We start from the raw sequence: 12,537 nt of genomic DNA, 5'->3' as shown, positions 1-12,537 counted from the left end.
ACCGTCTGTCAGATTGTCACTTATAAATGTAGAAGAGCAAATTAAGACTAAAGCTGTCTGTTTGTTGTTCCTGTTTTAGACGAGCTGTTGTTCAGTTATCAGCTAAAATCTAACCTGAAGAAGAAGTATCAGTGTGTGTTTGAAGGAATTGCAAAGCAAGGTGACTCGACACTTCTGAATAACATCTACACAGATCTCTATATCACTCAGGGTGGCAGTGAACAGGTCAATACTGAACATGAAGTCAGACAGATTGAAATTGCTTCCAGGCATCATGAATCACAAGAGATACCAGTTCAATGCAAAAATTAGTTTGAAGCACCTGAACAAGACAAGAAGATCAAAACTGTACTGACAAAAGGAGTTGCTGGCATTGGAAAATCTGTCTCTGTACAAAAGTTTGTTCTGGATTGGGCTGAAGGAAAAGAAAATCAAGATATCAGCTTCATATTCCCTCTTCCATTCAGAGAGATGAATTTAAAGGAGAAAGAAAAACAAAGTTTGATGGATCTTATAACTCAATGTTTCCCAGATGCAAAAGGAATGAACCTTACAAGAAGAAGTCAATTCAAAGTCCTGTTCATCCTCGATGGATTGGATGAATGTCGCCTTCCTCTGAAGTTTAATGATAATGAGATATGGCATGATGTATCATGGCCAGCCTCACTGGATGTTCTCCTAACGAACCTCATCAAAGGAAATCTGCTTCCTTCTGCTCTCATCTGGATCACCACCAGACCAGCAGCTGCCAGCAAGATTCCTCCTGACTGTATCGACCGACTGACAGAGATACGAGGATTCAATGATGTGCAAAAGGAGTACTACTTCAGAAAAAGATTCACAGATGAGAAAATGGCCAGTGAAATCATAGATCATGTTAAACAAAGAGTCTCTTTATCATGTGCCACATCCCAGTTTTCTGCTGGATTTCAGTTACTGTTCTTCAGAACATTTTAGAGGGAAAAATAAATAATTATCCGAAAAAAGCTGATGAGACACTACAAGAATCAAATACTGAAGACACTCCCAAGACTCTGACAGAAATGTACACACACTTTCTCCGCTTTCAGATCCAGCAGAGCAGACGAAAGTATGATGGAGAATTCACACCAGATGTTTCCTGGGACAAAAATGCCATTCTTTCACTGGGGAAACTGGCATTTCATCAGCTGGAAAGAAACAACGTGATTTTCTATGACACAGACCTGGAAGCCTGTGGTATTGACATCTATAAAGCATCGGTGTACTCAGGCATGTGTACCCAGATCTTTAAGGAGGAAAGAGGGATCATTCTCGGTACCATGTACTGCTTTGTTCACTTGAGCATTCAAGAGTTTATTGCAGCCCTTTATGCACATCTGTTTTTAGACATCAACAAGAAAAGTGTGTTTGTTCATGAGTCTACAGAACAGGAAAACAAAAATAAAGCCATGACAGATTTGCTCAAGACTGCAGTGGACAAGGCGCTCGAAAGTGACAATGGACATCTGGACCTTTTCCTTCGCTTCCTCCTTGGTCTATTGCTCCAGTCCAATCGGCGACTCTTACAAGGTTTGTTGACGCAGCAAGATGGCAATGACCAAAGCAAAAAGGAAATAGTTCAGTACATCAAGCAGAAATTTGAAGATAATCTGTCTCCAGAGAGATCCATCAATCTGTTCTACTGTCTGAATGAACTGAATGATCAAACACTGGTTAAAGAGATTCAGACTCACCTTAGCAAAGGAAGTCTCTCATCTGCTGACCTTTCACCTGCCCAGTGGTCTGCTTTAGCCTTTGTGTTGTTGACATCAGAGGAAGAGCTGGAGGAGTTTGAGCTTCAGAAATTCAAGAAATCAGATGAGTGTCTCATTAGATTATTGGCCGTCATCAAAACCTCCAAAAGAGCTCTGTAAGTCATTTAATACATTTTGCATTTATCTTCATTGCCCTATAGTGATTCTCAATCATACAGTATACCATTATAGTTTTAGCAAAACGTGAACTTCAGTTAGTAAAGGATGAATCACAATATTCATGTTTGTTTTTATCTAGCAAATGTCAAAAAATACTAATAAAAAGAAAATACTAGTTAAACATTAATGTCAGTGTAGCTCACACTCCTCAATATATATTTACTGTTCATGTAAAAATAATGGAAAATGTTTAATATTTGTTTACAGAAAATGAATTGTATGTGTTCCATCTAATTCTAATTTATTTCCCTTGTAGTTTAAATGATTGTAACTTAACAGACAGAAGCTGTTCAGCTCTGGCTACAGTTCTTGGATCAGATACCAATCTAAAAGAGCTGAACATAAACAATAATAATCTGCTGGATTCAGGAGTAAAGCTGCTCTGTACTGGACTGAAGATTGTAAAGTGTAGATTGGAGATACTGAGGTAAGTGGTTTGACAACAGACAAAAAAAACAAAACAACCAAAATTAAAGGTGTGATTTGTTTCAGATATTCTTTACAAAATATATAAGAATGTGTTATTTTGATGTAACTACACTCTAAGACCACATAGCTACACATTGTAAAATTTCAGGAGTGACAACCACATTTAAATGTGGGAATGAGTCCCCTAAATTATTCCATTCCATGTGTGTATGGAACACGACTCACTCCTGAAACTGATGATTGACACCATGGTAACCATAAGAACATTCTGACTTCTCTCATGTTTAGTATCCACTATTCTGAACAACAACAAGAACAACAAAAAAATTAAAGCTACAAGCAGCGATGAAAGGCCCTCGCACCTGGGCTCACTGCCACCCATTGGCCTTAGGAAAACAGTGAACAGTGGGTGACATGCATGTAAGCGAGTAAATCCAGGAGAAATATGGCAAAGTCCTTTCAAAGTGCCAACAGGTGGTGCTTTGACTGTAACTGAATATTGCCATGAAGATGTCTTCAGGCCAGGACTATTATCAAACGTGAAGTTTGGGGCAGATTGGACACTGTATGCCTGAGTTACATCAACTTCCTGTTTCGTGGCATTAATTGCATACATTAGCACTTAACCAAGTGATGCATGATATAATGTGTTTCTAGTATTTTTGGTACATCGTGGCATATTGAAATGTTTCTGGGAGTGAATTACAGTGTAAAGCATGCCATTTCCTGTTGTCAGCTGGTGGCGCTATGTGGCTAAATATTGACATAGAGATGTCTTTAGGACAGGACTCTTATCATACATGTCTAGTTTGGGGCAGATTGGATATTGTATTATCTGAGTTACAACAGTTTTCTGTTTCATGGTGAAACATCAGAATTTGTCAGGCCGCCACAGACGCGCCCTTCAGTGAAAACTCTAGATCTTCACAATTTAACATTGCCAAGGCCTTAAGTTTACACCAGTGGTTTGCATGCGGCCCGTCACGAATTTAAATGAATATTGTATATTAAAGATAATTTGTAAAATCCACAAAAGCTTTATAGATCTTTATTGTAAAGTTGTTAAACAGTGTTTTTCATGCTTGTTTTGCACATTAATATTCAATTTTATACATGCATCTAAATGCCACTTCTGATGCAGATTCTGTTTCCTCTGCCGTGGAAAAAATAATGGTAAAAGCCCTACAGTGAGTTATTCTAATTAACATGAAATTGATAGCCAAGGTTAGGAAAATTACCTTTTTTATAAAGGTAAAAAAAAAAAAAAAATGCCATGACAATTAATTTCAAGGGATAGTTAAACCTAAATGATAATTCTGTCATCATTGACTTACACTCTAGTTGTTCCAAACCTAAATGAGTTTCTTTCTTCTGTTGAACTAAAAGGATGATATTTTGAAGAATGTCAGTAACCAGACAGTTGATGGTAGCCAGTGACTTACATATTATTATTTTTTTATTTTCCTACTATGAAAGTCACTCGCTACAGTCAGCTGTCTGTTTACTGACATTCAAAATATATTTTTAGTTCAACAGAAGAGAGAAACTCATACAGGTTCGGAACAACTAGAAGGTAAGTCAATGATGACAGAATTTTTATTTTTGATTGACCTATCCCTTTAAGGTAAACTGTTAATCTGATGATTAACAGTTTACATCTTAACAGTAACAGTTTACAGAACACTGATGGGAATATTGCTTCAGAATACATTACATTTACAACACAAAAATGATAAACTTTACTAGATGTAGTTAGTTATTGCACCATCACAGTAATTGAAAAGAAACATGAGGAGAGTCAATTGCTGCGTGAGGAAAGTGAGTCGCCCACTGTTGCCAACTATTTTCAAAGGAAAGTAGCTAAAGCCTGCCCAAAATGTCACTAAATGTCGCTAGATGACATACATGTCATACATAAATTAGCATATTCGTGACGTCATCACGTCGGTTGCATTCTGCCTGCCTAATTTGTTTCCTCTCCTAAACCGTGCTCACATACTGTATTTTAATACAATTAACTATAATATAGCCGAATTTCAAATAAAGCTGTTCTAAAATATATATATATATATATATATATATATATATAAAATATTTTTTTGGAATCGGGTTTGTATTACTCACTATCACAGAGCTTTAGTTCATCCAGTTTCCGAACTCTCTGAATTCATTTAATTTACTAATGTATAAAAATGTCATTCATTATATCACACACGTTTTGTTGCCGGACAAAAAAAAAATATATATATATATATATATATATATATATATATATATATATATATATATATATATATATATATATATATATATATATATATAGCTACTAAAAAAATATATATATATATATATATATATATATATATATATATATATATATATATATATATATATATATATATATATATATATATAATTTTTTTTTTTTTTTTTTTTTTTTTTTTTTTTTGTCCGGCAACAAAACGCGTGTGATATAATGAATGACATTTTTATACATTAGTAAATTAAATGAATTCAGAGAGTTCGGAAACTGGATGAACTAAAGCTCTGTGATAGTGAGTAATACAAACCCGATTCCAAAAAAGTTGGGACAAATTGTGAATAAAAAAGGAATGCAATAATTTACAAATCTCATAAACTTAGCATATAGATAACATATCAAATGTTGAAAGTAAGACATTTTGAAATGTCATGCCAAATATTGGCTCATTTTGGATTTTATGAGAGCTACACATTCCAAAAAAGTTGGGACAGGTATCAATAAGAGGCCGGAAAAGTTAAATGTACATATAAGGAACAGCTGGAGGACCACTTTGCAACTTATTAGGTCAATTGGCAACATGATTGGGTATAAAAAGAGCCTCTCAGAGTGGCAGTGTCTCTCAGAAGTAAAGATGGGCAGAGGATCACCAATTCCCCCAATGCTGTGGCAAAAAAATAGTGGAGCAATATCAGAAGGGAGTTTCTCAGAGAAAAATTGCAAAGAGTTTGAAGTTATCATCATCCTCAGTGCATAATATCATCCAAAGATTCAGAGAATCTGGAGCAATCTCTGTGCGTAAGGGTCAAGGCTGGAAAACCATACTGGATGCCCGGGATCTTCAGGCCCTTAGACGGCACTGCATTACATACAGGAATGCTACTGTAATGGAAATCACAACATGGGCTCAGGAATACTTCCAGAAAACATTGTCGGTGAACACAATCCACCGTGTCATTCGCCGTTGCCGGCTAAAACTCTATAGGTCAAAAAAGAAGCCATATCTAAACATGATCTAGAAGCGCAGGCGTTTTCTCTGGGTCAAGACTCATTTAAAATGGACTGTGGCAAAGTGGAAAACTGTTCTGTGGTCAGACGAATCAAAATTTGAAGTTCTTTTTGGAAAACTGGGACGCTATGTCATCCGGACTAAAGAGGACAAGGACAACCCAAGTTGTTATCAGCGCTCCGTATCTCTGATGGTATGGGGTTGCATGAGTGCTTAAGGTGCATCAATGCTGAAAGGTATATCCAAGTTCTAGAACAACATATGCTCCCATCCAGACGTCGTCTCTTTCAGGGAAGACCTTGCATTTTCCAACATGACAATGCCAGACCACATACTGCATCAATTACAACTTCATGGCTGCATAGAAGAAGGATCTGGGTACTGAAATGGCCAGCCTGCTGTCCAGATCTTTCACCCATAGAAAACCTTTGGCGCATCATAAAGAGAAAGATGCGACAAAGAAGACCTAAGACAGTTGAGCAACTAGAAGCCTGTATTAGACAAGAATGGGAAAACATTCCTATTCCTAAACTTGAGCAACTTTTCTCCTCAGTCCCCAGACGTTTGCAGACTGTTATAAAAAGAAGAGGGGATGCCACACAGTGGTAAAAATGGCCTTGTCCAAACTTTTTTGAGATGTTGATGCCATGAAATTTAAAATCAACTTATTTTCCCCTTAAAATTATACATTTTCTCAGTTTAAACATTTGATATGTCATCTATGTTGTATTCTGAATAAAATATTGAAATTTGAAACTCCACATCATTGCATTCTGTTTTTATTCACAATTTGTACAGTGTCCCAACTTTTTTGGAATCGGGTTTGTATAAGTGATAAGCACACAAGAAAAATGGAAATCAAAACCATCAAACTAAATTCTTTTAAATATAAAACAAAGGAGAATCAGAAATAGTGTTTGGTCCGTGGCAACACTGTGTGCTCGTATGTACTCGCTCATTCACGTCTGTCAAATGCCATGCACTCAACGGTGCTGCTGCTCCTCTCAGCCACTCAATGAACAGAGTAACTAGACGCTGAGAGAGGTGTGACGGCAGAAGAAAAGCAAGACCTCGCGCTCACAGGACAGTGCTGGTGACATTTGAAAAGTTACTGAGGTTTGTCCAAAAAGTCGCTAGATTTGTCGCTATGCGCTTTTTTGAAAAATTGTTGCTAAAGGGGTCTGAAAAGTCGTTAAATCTAGCAACAAAGTCACTAAGTTGGCAACACTGGAGTCACCGGCTGTGTGAGTAAAGCGAGTCGCCGGCTGCGTGAGGAGAGTGTGTATACAGATGCACCGCCGGCCTATCAGTGGTAAACTCAGTGGCTACTGGCAATTGTATAGTGAATTCCCGTGACAAGTTGGTAGCCATATTTTTGGACCTTCCGGCCCGCCATATGTTTGCGTATCCTGTGCGCTTTCGTCATTGGCGGAGCAGTCGGTCAATCCCACCTTTCCAGTAAATACGACTTGTGATTGGACTGTACGTCAGCAGACAGCAAAGCATTGGCCAAGAGCAGAAGGCCCTCCCTCCAGGCTTTTTTTTTTTAAGTTGCAAGGTTGCAAAGCTTCATTTTCGCTCAGTCTGAGTTTCAGAGTTTCAGAGCAGAGCTGCATGACAACGCTGCCACAAATCACGTGAGTTGCAAGCTTGCAACTGTGTGGGTGTATCTCCACAAAGTGGGTGTTGTAAACTTGGCTCTGAAAAAATAGTCTGCAATAGGAGTGCAAATGTAATGTAATGTAATAAGTTTCGCCCTTTCGAACCTCAGTTTTCAGAGTTTCAAAAAATGTTTTCACCTATTCGCACACCAGTTTTCAGATCACTATTTAAAAGGTTTCAAATTTGGAAAACAAACTAATACACTGGGAGAACTGTGACAAATTCGAAACTCTGAAAAAATTATTGCACAACACCGTAAAAAAAAAAAAGTGTTGCACTTCTGAAGAAGGAAAACTCAAAAACAAAATTATGTTTGCAGAGATTTTTTTTTAATTTTTTTTTTTTTATCACATTGCAAGCCTGCAAAACTCTGTTTTCAGAGTTTCAATTTTTTTTCACACATTCGCACACCAGTTTTCAGATCACCATTTACAAGGTTTCAAACCTGGAAAACAAACTATACAGTGGGAGAACACTGACAAATTTGAAACTCTTTGTGCAACATCGTAAACATTTTTGCAGTTCTGAAGAAGGAAATCTCAAAAACAACATAATGTATGCAGAGATATTTTTATTTTTTTACATTTTGCAAGCTTGCAAATCTTATTTTTCGATCTTGCAAAACTTTTTTTTGTAAGATTTTGAGTTTTCGAACACTTAGTTTCAACTTTATTTTCAGTTTTGAATCATGGCAGGATATTAATCCCATAATTCCGTTGCTTCCGCGCATCAACAACTGACAACTGCATTCTACAACTGAATTAGCTATGCAGTGTGTACAGAACCAATCTGAACTAGCTGTTAATGACGTATTTTAATGTGCATCCAATGTTTCTCTTGTCTGTATGTGTAGTACAAGAAATCACAGGAAAAGTAGTACAAGTCTTGACTTATTCATGTTGCCAAATCTTGCTAAAAAAAAAAAAAACCCCACAGCAAACAAGAACAAACCCACAATAAACAGAAATAAATCCAAATGCTTTATGCTGAAAATAAAACCAAAATATTGTGTCCCAGTTTAATTACATCATAAAGTCGATTGCTTTATGAGCCAAGCTTAAACAACAACCCCAACTTAAAGCTACAAGCAGCGATTAAAGGGCCCTCGCATCCAGGCTCACTGCCACCCGTTGGCCTTAGGAAAACAGTGAACAGTGGGTGAAATGCATGTAAGCGAGTAAATACAGGAGAATTATGGCAAAGTCATTTCAAAGTGCCACACTTACTGCTGCCAACAGGTGGTGCTTTCACTGTGACTGAATATTGCCATGAAGATGTCTTCAGGCCAGGACTATTATTAAACATGAAGTTTGGAGCAGATAGTATATTGTATGCCTGAGTTACAACAACTTCCTGTTTTGTGGCGTTAAATCGCATACATTAGCACTTAGCCAAGTGTTGCGTGATTTAACGTATTACAGTTTTTCTCCATCGGTTTGGCTCTTTTCTTGAAACAGAAATTACATTCTCAAAACAACATGGACAAACCTCCAAACCACTTGGCAATTGTTCACAACAGAATTGATTTTCTCATTCATTTCATCAAATTGCAAATGTCTAAGTACATGTCTCAATGTCTCAGTACATCTTTGCAAATGATTAAGTACAGGTAGCCTACATTTAGCACAGTTTCCAAGTGAATAGATCTTGTTGATCTAAACTGATTGTTGATTCTCAGTCTAATGGTTGTTCGCTCCAAAACGTGTCAGCGTCATTTCATTGTATAAATCATCACATGCACAATAGTCTGTTCAATTGTCAAAATTAGTCAAGAACATAATACCATGAATACCATATATGAATCCTTGGAACTTTTGATAAATTTATTACAGCAATTGACAGTCAGGTGAAACTAGAACTTGACTAAGGAAGGAGGAGTTTCACACATCTCATATCTGAGAATGATGTGGCCACTCACATCCCCAGTCTTGGCCCATACAATACACAGAAGCTCCTCATCTTCTTGGACTGCCTTCATTTTGATTTGATCCCTGAAAATGAGAGAGGTCTCGTAGGGCCTCACCTACCACAATATGTCATTGTATGGGACTATGTGGCCCGCTCATCAGGGCCTGGTTCACTACTCATCCAAGGATGGTCATGGTGTTCCTACCACTTTACTCTCCTTTCCTCAATCCTATTGAGGAGTTTTTCTCCGCTTGGAGGTGGAGAGTGTATGAGCGTCGGGCTCAACATCAGAGGTCCCTGCTCCATGCAATGGGCGTGTGAGGAAATTACAGGAGATCATTGTAGGGGATGGTTGCAACATGCATGCCGTTTCTTCCCTCGTTGCATCGCAAGGGAGAATATATGCTGTGATGTGGATGAGAATCTGTGGCCAGACAGACAGCAGCGTGTGGATGGCCAGGAGGGTGAGGACGGTGGCCAGGAGAGGAAGGGTGAGGACAGCGACCAGTGAAGAACTGTTAGTTGTGAAACTCCAGCTTTATTTACAGCACTATAGGCTGCATATAATTTTTATTGTTTTTTGTTTGTGTGTTTATATTACAGTATATTATGCTGTATACATTTTCTTTTTACTCTGATGTATGGAAGTTACTTTATGTGTGTGAATGATAATGGTTACAATTTCCTTGGCAGTATGAGTGCAATGTGTGATGTCAAACCTTGGAGGCTACTCTTTCCCTAAAATCCTATTTCAGTTTTATACACAATTGTATTCTGTTAGCTAGACAAAAAACAGTACAGTAACCATTGTCAATGAAGGACTGGGCTAAGACTGAAAGGTGGACATGAGGAATATTTCAATGGTCCTCTGCAATAGTGACAAAACATCTAAACATTTTGACTTGCAGTGCTTACACAATGCCAAAGGGACAAAGCATTTTGGGGGCACTGACTGTTTAAATGAGAAGGAAATTTAGTTTTGACACATGAGTGAACTGTTTTTGGAGAGGTATGAGCTTTTGCAGGTGAACCATGGTGTTGTGCCAAACCATCCACGTTATTTTGGCAAAAGCACCAAGAGTGTTGAGAATGTCCTGTCTGTTTCAAGAAATGAGCCTTATTGGTTGCTGTTCTTTCACATTTTAAAATAATAATTCAATCAAAAATGAGTGTAAGCATTGTAAATGCAGTAATATAGTTTATACATGCCAAACGCACTGTCCTCTCCTCTCGTGCATCCTCCCCATTGTGTCGCTGGCTGAGGCAATAATCATTTTAGTTTCGCTTTCAAAGATCTCTTTTATCAATGCTTTTCCGTTTCTAGTTGTGATTATCAATCAAACTATAAATCCTCACGAATACTCGCAAATACTTTAGTCAAGCCAGTTTGCGCGTCATCTGGAACTGAATGTGAGAGAGAAAAGCCTGTGTCAAATTTCTTGGTTTCTGAATGGACATTTGGCTTGATTGACACGTCCCCTTGAATGATAACTTTCGGGCATGATTTATATACCATCGACATGTCCTCAGGAAAGGTTAGCATGCTTTGATCGATGGTTTGGAGATCGCTTGTTTCTCCATTCTAGAGCGCATTTCCTATTATGAACATCCCCGACAAAATAGTTGATTATTTACGAATGAAAGCTCACAGAAACGTGAAAATGATCTCATTTGAAAGAAAATATCCTAAACTAAAAGGTGATCTAGAGTTTGTAGCTTTCTTGATACTGTTTTAGTTTGATACTGACTAAGCAGCCCTTATCAAAACTGGGGGGTCAATTTCTGTCTTTTTAAAACTGCGGGGTCCTGACCCCCCTGTCCCCCGTGTCAACGGCGCCCCTGGTCATTGACACTTTATGTCTGATTGGAAGAGGGATGGGTTGTGACTGTATACTGTATTGTTATATCTTTCGTTTTTATTATTACATATAATAAAAAATTTTAATAAACAGACCTTGTTCAGAAAAAAAAAATCTACTTATTGATTCTGCTTTTAATTTGCCAACTTTGTCCCAACCTAACAGTCCCTGTAGTTGTTTCACAGACAAGGCTTAAGCCTAGTCCCAGACTAAAATGCATGTTTGAGCTGTTTTAACTGAAAGCAAAATCTGTCACTGCCATTGTTTTGTCTCAAGAACCACACCAGTAATGTTTTTTTCTAAGGCACATTTATAAAAGCTACTCAAATGTCCTTATTTAACTAAAGCCTACTTAAGGCTTAATCCTAAGCCCTGTCTGTGAAACCAGACCTATTTATAGAGTTTGGAGTTTTACACCATTGTGGAGACATTTTATACCCATTTTGTTCGATTTCCTCCTTACAGAACTGCTTCAGCTGAGTGAAATATGCAGGCTTTTCAGCATGAACTGTACATTTCAGGTCTTGCCATAACATTTCAATGAGGTTTATGCATGAACTTTTAGGGCAATATTTGAAGTTATATAATTGAATCTTTGAAAGTGATGTTGATGTCTTTACTGGGCCTTTTGTTTGACTCCATATTCAGTTGTCTGTTTTTCATTTGCAGCTAACTTTAAATTTAGTTGTACAAGGAACAAAATATAATTCACTTAATTCAATTTATTTTGTTCAGGTACTTTCTAGAATAACTGATTAATTAACTGAATGATACATTTTCATTTCTGTACTAGACTCTCAAACTGCAGTATCACAGAAGAAGGTTATAAAGCTCTGGCTTCAGCTCTGAGATCATACCCTTCACACCTGATAGAGCTGGATCTCACAGGAAATGATCCTGGACAATCAGGAGTGAAGGTGCTTGATGATTTACTACAGGATCCAAACTGCCAACTGAAGACACTGAGGTAAGACATGATGAAATAATACAAAATAAATGATATATATAGCCAAATTATTTATAGAAATATTAGTTCATTAATACAATAAGCTACATAATATGTTGTTACATCAAAGTTGACTACGTAATTACAAGAGCACCAACTGCTGGATTTTGTCATTTACACCAAGTTTAGTTGAGAATTTAATTTAATTCATTCTTCATCTTCCCTTCTGCAGGTTTTTGAGTCCTGCTGCAGATGAAGCTTGTCAGTTTGTGAAAACAGTTGTGGGTAAAAACCCGTTACTCCTGAGAGAGCTGAATCTGAGTAAACGTGAACTAGGAGACACACGAGTGAATCAGATCGCTGCTCTACTGCAGGATAAACACTGTCAACTCAACAAACTGATGTGAGTATGTGACATGGTTAAAAATATTATTTTTATTACCTTTAATAAAACAAGTAAAACTCTTATTGATCTTGCATTTACAAATAAAAATATATAATCTGCTGAA

General features: G+C 37.3%; 1 pseudogene; it reads left to right on the top strand.

The window, feature by feature from the left end:
- LOC125269865 overlaps positions 1–12,537 on the top strand; it is a 76,219-nt pseudogene that overhangs the window by 19,099 nt on the left and 44,583 nt on the right.

Source organism: Megalobrama amblycephala, linkage group LG6 (genome assembly GCF_018812025.1).
Source record: "Megalobrama amblycephala isolate DHTTF-2021 linkage group LG6, ASM1881202v1, whole genome shotgun sequence".
NCBI classification, from domain to species: Eukaryota; Metazoa; Chordata; class Actinopteri; order Cypriniformes; family Xenocyprididae; genus Megalobrama; species Megalobrama amblycephala.
This window is presented reverse-complemented; position numbering and strand designations above follow the sequence as displayed.